Below are 18,796 nucleotides of genomic sequence, written 5' to 3' on the forward strand. Positions count from 1 at the left end.
AAATCTTGGGAGCCCTCAGGGCAATGACTAAGGAATTATCTCAGCTGCGGTTGTTTGCCATGCAGAACCGGTATGCTCTTGACTATCTTCTGGCCCGTGAGGGTGGGGCATACGCCATAGTGCAGGGCAAGTGTATCATGGGAATTCAAGACCTATCAGCTAACATCACCAAATTCATGGATTGCATACGGGATCACCTGGACGGAATGCAGGACCCTGGCTCTTTGGTTAACTGGGGATTCGGAGGACTGGTTGATAAATATGGCCATGTATTTAGCCGTGGCACTCGGCTGCATCTTTGTGGGCCTGGCCATCCTTAAATGCGTGATGGGTACAATGCAGGGTGCACTGGAACGGATAGACGCCACTCGACGTTTGGCTGTTAGGATCCACGAGGGTGCAGCGGATGACGGAGTGCTGCAAATGGAATTGGAAATGCAGCGACGAATCTTCTTAGATGAGGGGCCATAGCTACGGGTTGGACAGATAGGTTATCATGAAATGTTAAAAGGAGGGAATGACGAATGTGATATAAAATAGTTAGTTCAAATATTAGTTACAGTAATGTAGATGTCATCAGTCTAATAGTAGTGAGGTCACAGACAAAGGATTTCAGAAAGAATGGCAAGGAAGGGGGGAGAGGTGTCTGGTGGAGGATGGGAAAAGGATGCTGGGTAACGAGAGACCCAGGGTTAAGGAATGCGATGTGAGCCAATAAGGATGTATGGCCAGGTTAGGAGGGGTTTAGCATGACCTATGGGAATCTTGTATGTGAAACCTGATGCCATTGGAATGTATTTGCAGAGATCTCTTTGCCTCCGACCACACTCGGTTCCTAGAGTTTGCAGGAGACAGTTTCTGTGTTCTGAGTCTCTGTGAAGCGAGTCAGACTTGCAAGTTGATTAAAAATATATAATACTGTACCTACAAATCTATCTCGATTTTTATTGAGGCCTGACTGACGGGTAAATAAATTAATGTTTTGTCAACCTAACCTGCACAGCTGTGGACACTACGGGGCACATTCGCCACGGCCAATCCACCTAACCTGCACTTGTTCGGACTGTGGAAGGAAACAGCAGTAACCAAAGGATACCCACGCAGATACTGGAGAATGTGAAAACTCGACGCAAATCGTCACCTAAGACCGGGGTTGAACCAGGTCCCTGTAAGTGTGAAAATAACCATTGTGCCAACTTGCTATCTTTAGAATGTTATCTTCTGAAAAAGTAGACATTGGAACTATTTAGTGATATTACCATTTGCTGTTGAATTTTAACTTTATTCGTTATTTCTGTTTAATTTATGAACAATTGATAATATATTATCTAATTGTGCTTGGTGTACCCTCTGTAATTAATCTGCTATTTCATTAATGTTGAATTGTTTGAATATTAATTATCCAAACATGGGTCCACATCTCACTATTGCACTCACCAAGTTCGACTTCTTGCTCTGTGGCATCACGCAGTGTCTTTGTTTGTCATTGATTATCGTCTTTCTTGCTGTGCTTTAATATTCATCCACATCCAGTGTTAATAATCAACGCAATTATCTAAGTTTGGTGCTTGCATTTCATATAGCACAATATTGTAACCCTTGCATGCATGAAGATTAATTTGCTCTTGCTTAATTTATTTTCTTCTCCGATGCACAAAATCTCCTCTCTACCTCAATTGACTTAGATTTGCAACCTTCGTGAAACCCTTTCCGTTTGTCAATATCTACCGGCTCAAATATTCTTGTCATCGGAATTTCGAGCTATATATATGTAGTATTGTTGCCTTGTCCCAGATGACCATAGGTTGTTTTTCCCCTTGAGGAGGGAGTCTGACAGGGGCTAATTTCAGACGAGGATAAACACATCTCAGGCGAGGGACAACGGCGAGAAAGCGCAGCTTCACAAATAACCTCAGAAGGAGCGGGAATGGGACCCGCGATCTTGGCATTGCTTTGCACCACGAATCAACTATCTAGATACATGAGCTAAATCCAGTATACGCAAGGCACCGTGGACCAGCACCCCGCAGACACCTAAACGAGAGGACATACTTGTGAAATGTAAAGGAAATTTAAACGTCAACAAGTGACAATCTTAGTCAACAACAGGATCATTCCCCATGCCATCTCCTTGCATTACAGGCGTCTTGACTACCAAACAAGCCCATGCTGCTGAAATTAATATGTCGCATCGATAGACAATGAGCTAATGGGTAGGAAACAGTGTGTGTGGCGAGGGAGTTATGTTTCAGGTTCGCGACATAAAAGAGTTGTATTCTACTGGAAGCAGTGCCTGGAAGGCAACATTTTACAATATGTATTAATCACTTGGAGGAATGATGCAAATATACTGTAGCTAAATTTGCGCACGACACAAACAAAAGATGGATAGGCAACTTGCGAGAGGGATATAAGCAGTTTTCAAAAATGTATTGATCGGTGGAGTAAATGGCCAGATTGTTGGCAAACGAAGTATAATTTCGGAAATAAGAACTTGTTCCTTTTGGAAGGGAGAACAAAGGAACATAATATTACATGAATGGAAAAAATGTTGCAGAAATCTACAACACAATTCGACTTGAGTGTACTTGTTCAGGAAACACAGCAAGGTAGCACACAGGTGCAGTCGGCAATGAGGAAGGTGAATGAAATCTAGGTTTTTCTTTCCAGATTTTGGATTTTAAGAGAAGGCAATGTCTCGTTCCAAATGTAGAAGATGCTGTTGAGAGCACGAAAGCAATTTGGTACCCTCATTTACGGATAAATATTATTTTATTGGAGGCAGTTCAGAAAAGGTAATTCAGATGACCGCTTGTATTGAGTGTTTTAACAGTTTTGTGACTCTACTCATTGGAATTTAATTTTTCTTTTAGCTTTGCTGTTAGAAGTAGGCTTACATTAACACTGCAATGAAGTCACTGTAAAACGCCCCGATGTTGCCACATTTCAGCGCCTGTTCGTGTACACAGAACAAGAAATCAGAGTGTCCAAATTACCGAACAACACGTCTTCGGGGATTTGTTAGAGGAAACCGGAGCACACGGAGGAAATCCACACAGACAAAGGGAAAACGTGCAGACTTGGCAGAGACAGTGACCCAAGCAAGGAATCGAACCTGGAACCCTGGTACTGTGAAGTTAAAGTGCAAAGCACTGGGTTTCCATGCCGACCTTTCAAAGGATACCTCAAGGGACAGTCTGGGAACAGAAGGTATGGCCTAGGAATCAAGGGTTTACAATGTGAACTCAGATTAGCTGGACGTTTTCTCTGAGAGGGTTGTCAGTCATTGGCATTTCTCATCAGAGAGAACTGTGGAGAAAGAGGCCTTGTGCATACTACAGGCTCAGACAGATTCTTGATCAGTTTGAGCGATTTCAAGGGGCCGAAAGACCTACTGCTGTTCCTATATCTTATGGTATGTTGGTCGAATCGTCAATCAAGCGGTCCAAACCCTCCAACACTTACTTAATTACCTGCCGCCCTAACCTGAATACACCTAATAGCTCAAAAACTTCAATAAACGGCACACCTCAGCCACTACCTATAATACAATAAAACACCACAACAAAAGGCACGTGTCCAAATTATCCATCTAAGTAGTTACGAATGACCACCACCTATCTTCCCTCCAAAGCACGCACCTTGCCCACATCCGCCCGAAATACTTATGCAACTGCGATGTAAAATCTCAAAACTCAAGTTCATCACTCACCTTACCACCACCATACCTAACAGTTGCATACGCCTGTATACACATTGCACATCTCTTAGACCTGCACATATGTCCACCTTCCCTCTCTCCACCACCGTTTCTTCTCCCAAGTACTCACATCACCAACCAACATTTTGACCTAGGTGCCTATCGCCACACCGACACACTTCCCAAATTACTCGTTCACACAAACTCCTCCATTTCTCACATGCCAATGAACGTTAATACACTTTCTGTCCACTTACACGACTATCTTCCCAACTCATCATCAAACGTACGCACGTCACCAACAGATGCACCTCAACACTGACAAACATTACCGACTTATACACCAAATCACATTGTACGACATGCCTACGCCACGACCCACCTCACCACATGCTCGGCTAGTCATCGACGCACAGAAGTGAGCTACCAAACGTAGTACCCCGACTTATCTGCCCACCTACTAATCACAACATTTTCCAACTCCCCAACTTGCCAACCTCACTGAACTAAGGATTACACTCACTTCAAGAGTTAATGAAAATAAAATAAGTACACACATATGTTCGGAACTCCACATCCACCTTACGATTCACCAACCTAACTCGCTACCAAATTCATTTATTTACTCCTTCATCACCTTTACCAGGTCAGCCACATAATCAAATACCTAACAACCGATCGACTCTTGACTCACTCACATCATCCAACAAAACATCCTCTTGGACAAGACACTTCACTTAACTATCCACGAATCACTCACGAGCATTTCCGCCCAAAGAAAACGCACGCATATTCGAGTTCTCCAATTACCCACATTGTCAGCATTCATATCGACATAATTACATATATAAGGAGAGAATTTGCCGCAGTAGTATTGTCACTAGGCCAGTAAGCCGAAATGCCGGCCACTACTCTGGGCTCCTGGTTTCCAATGCCTACATGACAGATGTTGTAATTATAATTGAATACATTACCAGTAATTAAATGCCCGACGGCAACTAAAGAAGCTTTGTCGATTGCCTTGAAAACACATGTGGTTCTCTCATGTACTTCGGGGAAGGAAATAAGGAAATCCGCTGCCATTATCTGATCTGGCCTTCATGTGTCTTTGGATCCACATCATGCGGTAGGCTACTCACTGCCTGCTGAAGCGGCCTAAATACCAACTCAATGCAACGCATTTATAAAAGAGCAATTCCTGCAGGCCCAGTACTATTACCCACCTACCCAACTGAATAGGATCCCACTGAGCCCCACTTCTCGCATCAACCAAGCACACACATGTCGCCTGTTATCTAAATATCCAAATATCGGTTAGGTGCCCATGCACATGTACAACTGTAACCGAGCAAAACTTGTGCACCCATCTAGCGACCTGTGCGTCTACCAACAAAAAAAGATGTGCAACTGAAGATTGAGACAAACCCCATCAGGTACAAATATCCACCTATCTGCTCCGCCATTTCACCCACGTATCCCATATGCACCTCTCAACTTTTCAAACATAAACCTCATCCATATCACAATTTCACAGCATAATACCTGAACTAACATGCCGAACGACCAACCTAAACATATATCTGCCAACATACATTCCTATATAACCATCTCACCTCCCTGTTTACCTCACAGACTGATCCAGTAGAGCTGCTACCGCAAACTGGGGCTTGTCTTGTCCGTACTCCACACATCTCCGCTCCACTCGTTCGACACAGCTTCTTGACGATATGCTGTCTACTTCCTTTTCAGCCGCGATCGAAAAGCCCTGAATGAAAAGGCAGTAACATTGAATTGCCTAAATGTTCGCGCGCAGTGGGAATTCACGCTGCATTTCCATTGATCTGTCATTTTTGCAGAGGAGAGCGGTTCCTTCTGGACATGTGTTCTGTCTGTGAGAAATCGTGCACAAAAGCCTCGTACATGATTGAATATAAATATATTTTTACAAAAGTTGATGTTTCAGCGTAGAAATTGCATTTAAGAAGTAAGAATTTCAAACAGGGCTATTAGGTCCTAACTTCACACTGAATAATGGTCTTTAGGCAGTGGTGTACTTATTTTTCCCACCTGACTTTCTAAGTGCCTTTTTCAATTCTTCCATTTCTGAAGATCAAACAGAAGCTGCTGATAAATCATGTTCTGGTAGAAACACTTTTCAATGTTAATTAACGAGTCCGGCATTTTTGGGGAAAGGGGCTATTAACCCTAACATTAAATTAAACGTTCAACTTATCGACCAAAAACAATTGAACAAATCTTGGATAAGGGAGCACCTCTGTTCACGAGACTAATCTCGACAACTTGCATTATTGCGTGTATTTGCATGGAGGGGCAGTAAAACGAAGCACAATGCATCTTTCAAGGTTGACACTCACGTCATGTCACCGACCATGTAAAATAGAGCATCTTAAACGGCGAAATACTTTTAGCATATAAGAGATTCAGAATAATCGAATGATATACGGAATGGTAGAAATAATTATTTAAAAGACATGCAGTTTCTATTCTGGATAATTTGCAATTGTGCCGATGCACGAACGGGCTATCTAAATATCACGGTAAATGCTGCAGGAACTGTCATTAAAAGCCACTACGACAGCTGGCAGAATATAATGCAATATATCAATTTAAATCAGAATCTAAAGCACAATCTCAATAATAATGATGATAAATTCATCTCACGACATACAAAATGACTTGGTTCCTTTATTATTTTTACTTTTAGAGAGGGAAAGGAGCAGTCCGATGATATCCACAAAGGTATTTCAGATCAACAGTAATTTGGTTGACCGCTATTTTCCTCGGAAATGTCCAAGCCAGTTACACAATTGTCTCAATCTGCTATTAAATTGCACCAAAGGCTCAAATTTACCAGCTGCCCAGTAATGCTATCTGTCTAAATCATTCAGACATTGTGTCAAAATTGTCAGAAATGTCCCAGGTCTAGTAAACACAAAGCATGACTTAATTGTACGACAGGAATATCGCCAAAAGTCTTTATTCAAATCACGCGTCTGTCTCGTAAAATGCTGTCTCGTAAAATTAATCTTGCCGCTTTGGTGGCCATGCCTGTGCTGAGCATCGTCAGTTTCTTCTCAGCACCCTATTCTGGCTTGAACATCTTCTGCGACCTTTGCTGCAGATGAGGGAGGATTTCAAATATAGTGCAAAATTACTGGACTTCGTTTTCTTCGGATCGTCTTGTCGCCCAGTTGAAGTTTTGCTTTCTTCCATAGCTCTTCAAAATAGTCCACTCCCAGAGTTAATGGTATCAGTTCCTGTCTCTCAGTTCTTCTTGATAATATTGGAAATCTCCAGATCCCGCTCACATGTATTCATGTGCTGACCTTTAGATATAAAACATGTGCAAAATGTGGGCGTTCAGAAGTTGTTGGTAAGCTGCCTTCTTGAACGGCTGCAGTCCACGACGTGCAGATAAACTCACAGTGCTTTTAGCGAAGAAGTTCCAGGTTTTTGCACCAGTGACAGTGAAGAAGCGACAACATATTTCCAAGTTCAAGTGCTGAATAACATGGAGGGGAGCCTCTAAGTGGTGGAATTTCCAGGTATCTGCTGTTCTTGTCGATCTAGATGGTACTGGTCCTGGGTTTGAAAGCGGAGCTATTGAAGCAGGACGGGTTATCTCCCAGTGGTCAATTGACCTTGCATGTTGCCGTTGGGTATTCTGTCTTTATCCATCAAATGCACGAAGTCGAACCAACTTTGAAGTCGTTCGTTCAGCACGTCGTGTGCTCTGATCACATTAGCCCTATGGTGAACGAGGAAGTTCTTGATTTAAGCAATGTCGGCCGCATGTTGCAGGCAGTGAACGTGGAAAGAGTTCAACTTTTATATTTCCACACATTGTTGTCCACACATCACGGCTGCAGAGCAGTGAGCTCAGGGTTGATTAGCTAACTGATTTTCAGTTTTTAATATTAAGATTACTACTGTTTCACTTTCTCTTACTCTGCTTGCTATTTTATAACGGGAATGACGATATTAGAGTTATCTTCAGCTCCAGCGTCGTGTGGACAATTCTTGAGGATGGATGTACGGCGATATCCTGGCTGACGACACATTTTACTGATACTGATGGTTAAAGCTTTCCACAGGCATGTGATAATCTGTCTCTTTACCAGAGAAGGTTCTCCTGTGCGTGAAGTGTTAGTGTGCTATCGTCCGAATGAAACAGTTCTGTTTTGAGGATCTATCACGCATTTATCTCATATTTCATATTAGAAATGTTGAATTATTTAACCATCAGTTATGCAAGTAGTCACGCACTGCTGATGAAACTAAAGCTCCGGACATCAACATATGTACATATGTCACTGACTGTCCATAGCAATGAACACCGCTGCTTGACCCCACTATGAATCGCAAATGAATCAAATTTTCCTCATCACATGTGGCCTCGCCGTGTTAGCAGGGAGTGAATAGTTTACGTTGAACGTTTCTACCGCACAGTCATATTCTCCAGAGGCTTGCACAAACCACCGCTGCATCCAGTGTCGCGAGTTTTAATGGGGTTCATGGAAGGAATATGTCGTGGTCTGAACAAACAAAGAACAAAGAAATGTACAGCACAGGAACATGCTCTTCGTCCCTCCAAGCCCGTGCCGAACATGCTGCCCGGCTAAACTACAATCTTCTACATTTCCTGGGTCCGTATCCCTCTATTCCCATCCTATTCGTGTATTTGTCAAGATGCTCCTTAAATGTCACTATCGTCCTTGCTTCCACCACCTCCTCCGGTAGCGGGTTCCAGGCACCCACGACCCTCTGTGTAAAAAACCTGCCTCGTACATCTACTCTAAACCTTGCCCGTCTTACCTTAAACCTATGCCACCTAGTAATTGACCTCTCTACCCTGGGGAAAGCCTCTGACTATCCACTCTGTCTATGCCCCTCATAATTTCGTAAACCTCTAACAGGTTGCCCCTCAACCTCCGTAGTTCCAGTGAGAACAAACCGAGATTATTCAACCGCTCCTCATAGCTAATGCCCTCCATACCAGGCAACAATCTGGTAAATCTCTTCTGCACCCTCTCTAAAGCCTCCACATCCTTCTGGTAGTGTGGCGACCAGAATTGAACACTATACTCCAAGTGTGGCCTAACTAAGGTTCTGTACAGCTGCAACATGACTTGCCAATTCTTATACTCACTGCCCCGGCCAATGAAGGCAAGCATGCCGTATGCCTTCTTGACTACCTTCTCCACCTGTGTTGACCCTTTCAGTGACCTGTGGACCCATAGTCCTAGATCTCTCTGACTTTCAATATTCTTGAGGGTTCTACCATTCACTGTATATTCTCTACCTGCATTAGACCTTCCAAAATGCATTACCTCACACTTGTCCGGGTTAAGCTCCATCTGGCATCTCTCCGCCCAAGTCGCCAAACAATCTAAATCCTCCTGTGTCCTTTGACAGTCCGTATGCCTTCTTGACTACCTTCTCCACCTGTGTTGACCCTTTCAGTGACCTGTGGACCAGTACTCCTAGATCGCTGTGACTTTCAATATTCTTGAGGGTCCTACCATTCACTGTATATTCCCTACCTGCATTAGACCTTCCAAAATGCATTACCTCACACTTGTCCGGGTTAAACTCCATCTGCCATCTCTCCGCCCAAGTCTCCAAACAATCTAAATCCTGCTGTGTCCTCTGACAGTCCTTAGCGGTATCCGCAATTCTACTAACCTTTGTGTCTTCTGCAAACTTACAAATCAGACCAGTTACATTTTCCTCCAAATCATTTATTTATACGACAAACAGAAAAGGTCCCAGCATTGATCCCTGCGGAACACCACTGGTCCCAGAAAAGCATCCTTACTTGGCTACTCTCTGCCTTCTATGACCTAGCCAGTTCTGTATCCACCTTGCCAGCTCACCCCTGATCCCGTGTGACTTCACCTTCTGTCCTAGTCTACCATGAGGGACCTTGTCAAAGGCCTTACTGAAGTCCATATAGACAACATCCACTGCCCTACCTGCATCAATCATCGTTGTGACCTCCTCGAAAAACATTGCCCAAATGTGTTGTCTGCTTGACTGCTTCCTCCGAACATACAATTCCAGAGTGCATCAGCTGTCACGAACTTCAGGACTCTTCCAGCAGACTGCTGTCATTAACAAAGCCCTCAATTACTGAACGAAGGTCTGCAGAAAACATGGCATAATGCAGTGGCCGAATGCCTCCAAAGTTTAGCGATGCCTCCCTGCAGGTTCTCTCCCTTCTTTCAATGGAAAGACTAGAGACGACATGGTATTGGTTCGTTCACATGACCCAATACGCCTGGAAGAGTACAACAGGAAAGGTTGTCATACTTTTAGTCTCCCAAATACAATGTTTTATGCATTTTAATAGTCTCCATATGTCCGCCAAACTGGGAATCTTACATTGTTCTCTGATCACATGACGCATTTGGAGGAAATGCAGTGACTGTCTCTTTTTCCCATAAAATTCAGAAAGCACCATCCCTGTAAGACGCATGACTGTGTCACGTCAAGTAGCAGCCAACAGCCAATGCCGACACACATCATATGTGTGGAGTGTCACGTCATTTGGTTAGGGTGCAGCACGTTCTAGAGCACTGATCTTCAGTCCTGATCGCACGTTATTATCAGTGTGCTACATTTATCAACTACATATCTAAGTTAACCTACCAACACACTAACTCCCGATTGCGGGTACTAAACCGAATCCCCTCCTTAAATTCCGACATACCACTGACCTACCTCACTCATCTATCCGCCAACACGTAGCACCAAACCTCCGAGCACCCCTACTTACCCAATAATGCAACAATCTACGCATTTATCTATCCATGTCACCTATGTACGTACCCATCCACCTACCTCCCTTCCACATACCTACTCACGACCATAAGACCATAAGACCATAAGACATAGGAGCGGAAGCAAGACCATTCGGCCCATCGAGTCCACTCCACCATTCAATCATGGCTGATTTCAACTCCATTTATCCGTTCTCTCTCCATAGCCCTTAATTCCTCGAGAAATCAAGAATTTATCAACTTCTGTCTTAAAGACACTCAACGTCCCGGCCTCCACCGCCCTCTGTGGCAATGAATTCCAGAGACCTACCACGCTCTGGCTGAAGAAAGTTCTCCTCATCTCTGTTGTAAAGTGACTCCCTTTTATTCTAAGGCTGTGCCCCCGGGTCCTAGTCTCCACTGCTAATGGAAACAACTTCCCTACATCCACCCTATCTAAGCCATTCATTATCTTGTAAGATTCTATTAGATCTCCCCTCAACCTCCTAAAATCCAATGAATATAATCCCAGGATCCTCAGACGTTCATCGTATGTTAGGCCTACCATTCCTGGGATCATCCGTGTGAATCTCCGCTGGACCCGCTCCAGTGCCAGTATGTACTTCCTGAGGTGTGGGGCTCAAAATTGCTCACAGTATTCTAAATGGGGCCTAACTAATGCTTTATAAAGCTTCAGAAGTACATCCCTGCTTTTATATTCCAAGCCTCTTGAGGTGAATGACAACATTGCATTTGCTTTCTTAATTACGGACTCAACCTGCAAGTTTACCTTTAGACAATCCTGGACTAGGACTCCCAAGTCCCTTTGCACTTCAGCATTATGAATTTTGTCACCGTTTAGAAAATAGTCCACAACTCTATTATTTTTTCCAAAGTGCAAGACCTCGCACTTGCCACTGTCTAAATCTTTCTGCAGCATCTCCACCTCCTCCATACTACCTGCCCCTACACCTATCTTTGTATCATCGGCAAACTTAGCCAGAATGCCCGCAGTCCCGTCATCTAGATCGTTAATATATAAAGAGAACAGCTGTGGCCCCAACACTGAACCCTGCGGGACACCACTCGTCACCGGTTGCCATTCCGAAAAATAACCTTTTATCCCAACTCTCTGCCTTCTGCCTGACAGCCAATCGTCAATCCATGTTAGTAGCTTACCTCGAATACCATGGTCCCTTATTTTACTCAGCAGTCTCCCGTGAGTCACCTTATCAAAGGCCTTTTGGAAGTCAAGATAGATAACATCCATTGGCTCTCCTTGGTCTAACCTATTTGTTATCTCTTCAAAGAAATCTAACAGGTTTGTCAGGCACGACCTCCCCTTACTAAATCCATGCTGACGTGTCCTAATCCGACCCTGCACTTCCAAGAATTTAGAAATCTCATCCTTAACAATGGATTCTAGAATCTTGCCAACAACCGAGGTTAGGCTAATTGGCCTATAATTTTCCATCTTTTTCCTTGTTCCCTTCTTGAACAGAGGGGTTACAACAGCGATTTTCCAATCCTCTGGGACTTTCCCTGACTTCAGTGACTTTTGAAAGATCATAACTAACGCCTCCACTATTTCTTCAGCGATCTCTTTTAGAACTCTAGGATGTAGCCCAACTGGGCCCGGAGAGTTATCACTTTTTATACATCTTAGTTTCTCTCGCACTTTCTCCCTTGTGATGCCTACCATATTCAACTCTGCCCCCTGACTCTCCGGAATTGTTGGGATATTACTCATATCTTCTACTGTGAAGACTGACGCAAAGTACTTATTCAGTTCCTCAGCTATTTCCTTGTCTCCCATCACAAAATTACCAGTGTCATTTTGGAGCGGCCCAATGTCAACCTTTGCCTCCCGTTTGTTTTGAATGTATTTAAAGAAACTTTTACTATCATCCCTAATGTTACTGGCTCGCCTACCTTCAAATGTGATCCTCTCTTTCCTGAGATCTCTCATTGTTACCCTCTGTTTGTTTTTGTAGTCTTCCCAATCTTCTGACTTCCCACTACTCTTTGCCTCATTATAGGCTTTCTCTTTTGCTTTGATGCATTCCCTAACTTCCTTTCTCAGCATGGCTTCCTAATCCCCCCTCTGAAAACCTTTCTTTTCTTGGGGATGAACCTCTGTACTGTGTCCTCAACTACTCCCTGAAACTCCTGCCATTGCTGTTCTACTGTCTTTCCCACTAGGCTCTGCTCCCAGTCGATTTTCGTCAGTTCCTCCCTCATGCCCCTGTAGTTACCTTTATTTAACTGTAACACCTTTACATCTGATTCTACGTTCTTTCTTTCAAATTGGAGATTGAATTCGACCATATTGTGATCACTGCCTCCTAAGTGACCTCATCCGACTCCCCAGCTTACCAATTTCGCTCTAGTTACGTGAGGAGAAATGAAATTGGCGAAGACAAACTAACGTCCCTTTGAGTCAGAAACAGGGGAACTTATAATGGGGACACAGACATGGTTGAGCAAGGAAATTCATTATCTGGTTATGTCTTCAAACATAAGGACAAAGGAATATCACAAATATTGAGGAATGCAAGGGCCAGTGAGCGGGAGGAAATTAAGAAGAGGAATATTAGTAGAGCAATGCTGCTGGGGATATTGAAAGGATTGAAGATTGATACATCCCTACAGCATACCATTCTGCATGCCGGAGTACTTAAGGAGGTGGCTTTAGTAATAGTGGATGCATTGGTGTCATGTTCCAATATTCTATTGCTTCTTGATGACTTCTTACAAATTGGAGCGTAGCAAATGTAACCCTACAATTTAAAAAAGATTGTTAACGAGAAACCTGGGATTAATTGACTACTAAACCTATCGTTTAGTTCGGCCCTGTAAAGACTTGATTACCTTCAAATGCTTGCATTCAAATTATCGTAATGTATCTTTGACTTTATCTATATAAATGTTTCTGCAACCTACCTCTCCATTCACCTGAGGAAGGAGCAGTCCTCCGAAAGCTAGAGATTTGAAACAAACCTGTTGGACTTCAACCTGGTGTTGTAAGACTTCTTACTGTGCTCACACGAGTCCAACGCCGGCACCTCCACATCAAACCAAACGTTGGTAGAGGGGAAAATTGTAGAATCCATTATGAAATATTTGAGAGCACAGCATGTAGAAAGCATTGGGAGGATCGGACAGAAGTAACATTGATTCATGAAGGTCAATTCAGTGGAGTTGATGAGGGACAACCAGTATTTGGACATTCAGAAGGCTTTCGACAAAGTCCTACAAAATAAATTAGCGTGTGAAATTAAAGTGCATCGGATTAGTGGTAGCTTAATGAAATGGACAGAAACCTGGTTGTCAGACAAGAAACAACGAGTCAGAATTAACGGGTGTTTTTCCAAATGGCAGGCAATGAGTGGTGGTGTACTTCAGAGATCAGTGCTGGGACACCAACTATTCACAACATACATAAATGAGGTAAATGAGGGAAATTACATTCATATCTCCAAATTTGCAAATGACAGAGCGTTGGGTGGGAGGGTGAGCTGTGATATTGGTACCGAGATCCTTCGGTGTGATTTGTATAAGTTGAGTGGGTGGGCAGTGAATGACAGATGCAGTATAATTTGGATAAATGAGAGGATATCGACTTCGGTAGCAAAAGCACATAGGTAGACTATTATTGGAATGACAATCAATTGTGTGCAACGAAATCTCGGTGTCCCCGTACACCAGTCACTGATGGTAAGAATGGAAGTGCAGCAGGCAGTAAACAAGGCAAACGGAACGTCGGCCTTCAGAGCGACGGGATTCTCGTACTGGAACAGGTTGGTCTTGCTGCAATTATACAGGCCCTTTTTGAGGGCACACCTAGAATATTTTGCACAGTTCTCTTCTTATATGAGGAATGATGTGCTTGCTCTAGGGAGAGGGCAGCGAAGCTTTATCAGACTGATTCGTACGATGGCAAGACTGATGTACAAGGAGAACATGAGTCGGTGAGGATTGTATTCGCTGGAGTGCAGGCGTTTGAGTGGGGATTTCATTAAAATTCTAACAGGGCTGGACAGAATAGATGTAAGGAGGATGTTCCAAATGCTGGCGTTATGCAGAACCAGAGGCCACAGCTAGACCATTTAGAATAGATATGAGGGAAACCGTCATGACCGATAGCCTGTGGAATTCGTTATCACAAAAGGTAGTTGAGGCCAAAACATATATGTTTATAAGAAGCAGTTAGATATTACAGATCGGGCGAAGGCGGATCAATGGAAATGTGGAAAGCCGGACTGGCTGTGGAATTCGATGAGCAGCCATGACCATAATAAATGGCGGAGCAGCCTCAAAGGGCCCGTAGTCCGCCTCCTGCTCCTCCTTTCTATGCTTCGATATGCATGCGCTGAACGAATTACCTAATACAAATAACTCATTGTCTGTGGACAAAACGCCCCAATCCTCCTTACTAGCTACGGACCGACCAATCTACCCACATCACCCATTTGGCCACTTATTGACGTCACTCTACTAATAATAACATTTGTTAGTATCACAAATAGGCTCATATGAACACTGCAATGAAGCTTCTGTGAAATTTCCCACGTCGTCACTCTCCTGTGCCTGTTCGGTATACTAAGGAAAATTAAGGCTGTCCAATTCACCTGGGAGGAAACTAAAGCACCCAGAGGAAATCCACCCAGACATGCGGAGAACCTGCAGACTCCACACAACTAGTGACCCAAGCAGGGACTGGAAGTAGGGACCCTGGCGCTGTAAACTAACAGTGCTAACCATTGACGCCAATACCCACCGATCGCATGCCAAGCAATGCATCTATCAATGACTCATCCACCACAACGACAGGAATAACTCACAAATCGGGACCCTTGATTTTCCTATCGACCAAACACCCAAGTACATCATACGCTAATACATATCGATACCAGACAGCAACATTATTTGAATGAGCTGCGGATCGCAATAGATTACGAGTTCTTCGTAAGAGTCAACTTTACTCTCATGTTCTCGTGGTAAGAAGAGTTTACACTGAACAGCTCAGTTGGGCAGCTATTGTTTCTCACAGAATCGGAAACAAACCACCTCTTCTCGTACTGCTGAATGTTTTGAGGAAGGAAATATAGAACGATCGGTAGAGTTTAAAGCATTTATCTTTCTGTTTCCAAACTGATAACCTTTCAATTGCAGTTCTACCGGTTCTTGAGGGTTGGGTAGGGCGGAGAGTGCAGGGGGTACAATTTGGAATTTGGGAGAGATGTTGTCCGATACGGTTTTCAGTCCGACAATGACAACGCAGCAAATACATGTTCCCATGATGCTCAGCGTGTAGATGCCTTGAAGAATTTTGCAATTGATGTTGTCGGCGAAGTTTCTTCCCGTTCACATTCATTGGCATTATGATAGCGTACTGTCCATTTCTTGCAACAGAGGGAAACGACTTATTGATTTCAGGAGGTCGAACAGGAATAACTTGATTTTTTTCCTGAGCAAGTGAGCTAATTTATTTGCCAACGTTAACAGCGTGGGTGCGATAACCAGTTATGGCACGGCATGCAGCCTTTCGATCACATTGCCGTGGCCCGCCACCAATCAACAGATTCTCCTGTTCACAAGCTGCATAATTCTCGGCGGTGCCCGGTCCCTGGTGGTGGGATTATATCTTACCGCCCATTGTCTACAATGTCCCATTGAAAGGGCGGCATGTGGCACAATGGTTAGTACTGGGACTAGGTCGCTGAGGACCCTGATTCGAATCTCGGCCCTGGGTCACAGCCCGTTTGCAGTTTGCACATTCTCCTCATGTCTGTGTCGGATTCATCCCAAAACCCAAAGATGTGCAGGTTAGGTGGATTGGCCACGCTAAATTGCCCCTTAATTGGAACAAAATAGCATGCACATATTTGGACTGTGAGAGGAAACTTGATCACCCGGAGGAAACCCACGCAGACACGGGAGGAAAGTGCAAACTCCACAGGAAGTTATTCGAGACTGGAATTGAATCGGATACCTGGCGCTGTGAGGCAGTAGTGCCAGTGTGCCACCCTCAACTGAAGAACCTTCAAAAATCAGCCTCTGACAGCAGATGAGTATATAAACATATAATGATGCCTCACGAGTGTGGGAACCCAACTCATCCGTGCAAGAGGCAGGACTGAAGAATTTCCCGCCAGCTTGCACCAGGTGTGCAACTCTGATGGTTAATCTCGACATTGGCTTGAGCTCCCTAGCATTACAGCGCCAGAAATCACGCAATTCTAATCGCCCTCCGTGATGTAAAGGAGCGGCCATAGACAAAGGATACAACCAACAATATTTCGACCGGCGACTTAACCGCGCATCAGGTGATAGAGACACATTCTCAAGTAGGGGTACCATCCATTTTAATATGCAACACTCACAGATTGATGACGGTTTATTTCAGGACACATCCAGAGTTCTGATCCGTGCGTTGACGAAGATTTGGTTGAACAAAACGTTTGTTCAAAATCGAAGATTAACACTGGCAGGAACTCTGCCACCGTTTGGATTCTCTTTTTCATCAGTTCCCACATCACAGAGATGAAAGCGAACTAAGTGCATTCTAAAGAATAAAGGGATTAAGGGTTATGGTGTTCGGGCCGGAAAGTGGAGCTGAGTCCACAAAAGATCAGCCATGATCTCATTGCATGGTGGAGCAGGCTCGAGGGGTTAGATGGCCTACCCCTGCTCCTAGTTCTTATATAATCACTCATGCAGATCATTTCACTGCCTTTCCCTCTCCGGTGCCACAAATGTCTACACAACATATGATTTCACCACTTAGACCACAGACATGTCAACGGAACAAAGGGCAGCTTTGTTTTTACTCGCTCTCAATCACAAACCACTACAAGAAAGCCATGAATGGATTGCGGACTGTGGGCCTGTGGGAAGGAGTCGGAGGCATAACTGTTTGCAACAGAGGAATGGACACGTGCAGCTTCAATGTTAGTGTTACAGGTATAATGCTTTCCACAGCCGATATCTGGGTGCTCTTTTGATTCTAGAGTGATGTGGGGGGGTCTGAGTGTGTGGGGAGGGTGGCTTTGTGTGGGGGTAGGGCAGCCTGTGGAAGGGGGTTCGTTTCGGCACATGTTCACATTGGGGGTCCACATATTACAAAGGTCCGTGTTACTCCTATCACAGGGATGTCTTTGGGGTTGCACTGCCACAGATGCCTCTGTGGGGGACCCCCTGTCAGAAGTGTCATTGGAGTCCAGGAGTTTGAGGGTTGTTGGGGGGCACGTAGGCAATTCAGGCCGGGCCTGATTTACGATGCTGAGGGTGGATGGGATCGGATGGTTTCGACCATCGTGGCACTGGCGTGACAGATGTCGCGCTGGGCCAGCGGGCAACGGTTGCGCCCTCGTCCCGCTAGCAGGTCAAGGTCACGGATGCAGAGAGCACACGTGAACCTCGACAGCTTGATTCCCGGCAGAAGGGACCGGAGCATCACGGAAGGGCGGAGCACATCGCTTGGGTTCCGTAAATACAGACACATTAGTCATTGCATTGCCATGCTACTCAGCACCATGGAACTCGTTAATGCCGCCAGCGAGAAAACGGAGACGCCTATCTCATTTTTGCTCGATCCCTCGATTCTCCGTCCCATTGGGAAACGCATTGGGGGCGTTCTGGGAATGGAGAATCCCGCCGCAATCGAACGATGTTCCGATGAGAAAAACGGTGCTTGGGAACCGGAGATGTCAAGGAGCGCTCAACTTCGCGGGATACAGGAAACTTCGGGATCGATGGTCCGTTAGCAGATCAAATTGCCTTCAGTTGTTTCATCACTGATGGTCCCTCCATACTGTGATCACAAGTGGGAATAATTTAAGATTGTTTAACACTGTTCAGTACCATTATGTTCATCCCTGACATTGAAATGTCCATGCACGGCAATATCTGCACAAGTTGCAAACTAGCAAGAATGATTTACCCACAGTGTCAGGCAACGACCTCGTTCAACAGTAGAACACCGAGCGATTTACGTTAAATGGTATTGCAATTGCTTCATGGCCTCACCGCTCCTCAACCCCCATAACATTATGGAATGCCTTGGTCAGCAATTTAGCTTGAGAAGCTAAATAAATGCAACGGCTAGAAGAGCATGCCAGACGCCAGAGAAACACATTTTACGAGACAGTCGGTCAGATCAATACCCCGGTAATCTGACTTGCTGTCTTGTCAAAGATATTCCACAATTTACACAACAAAATGAGAAGCACAACGGCATATGTCCTCCGATATGCTAAGTTCAATCGCAACAACATTGAAAGTGCTGGGTAGACTCCAGAGACGGAAAAGC

The sequence above is a fragment of the Scyliorhinus torazame genome, chromosome 14, assembly GCF_047496885.1.
Source record: "Scyliorhinus torazame isolate Kashiwa2021f chromosome 14, sScyTor2.1, whole genome shotgun sequence".
NCBI lineage: Eukaryota > Metazoa > Chordata > Chondrichthyes > Carcharhiniformes > Scyliorhinidae > Scyliorhinus > Scyliorhinus torazame.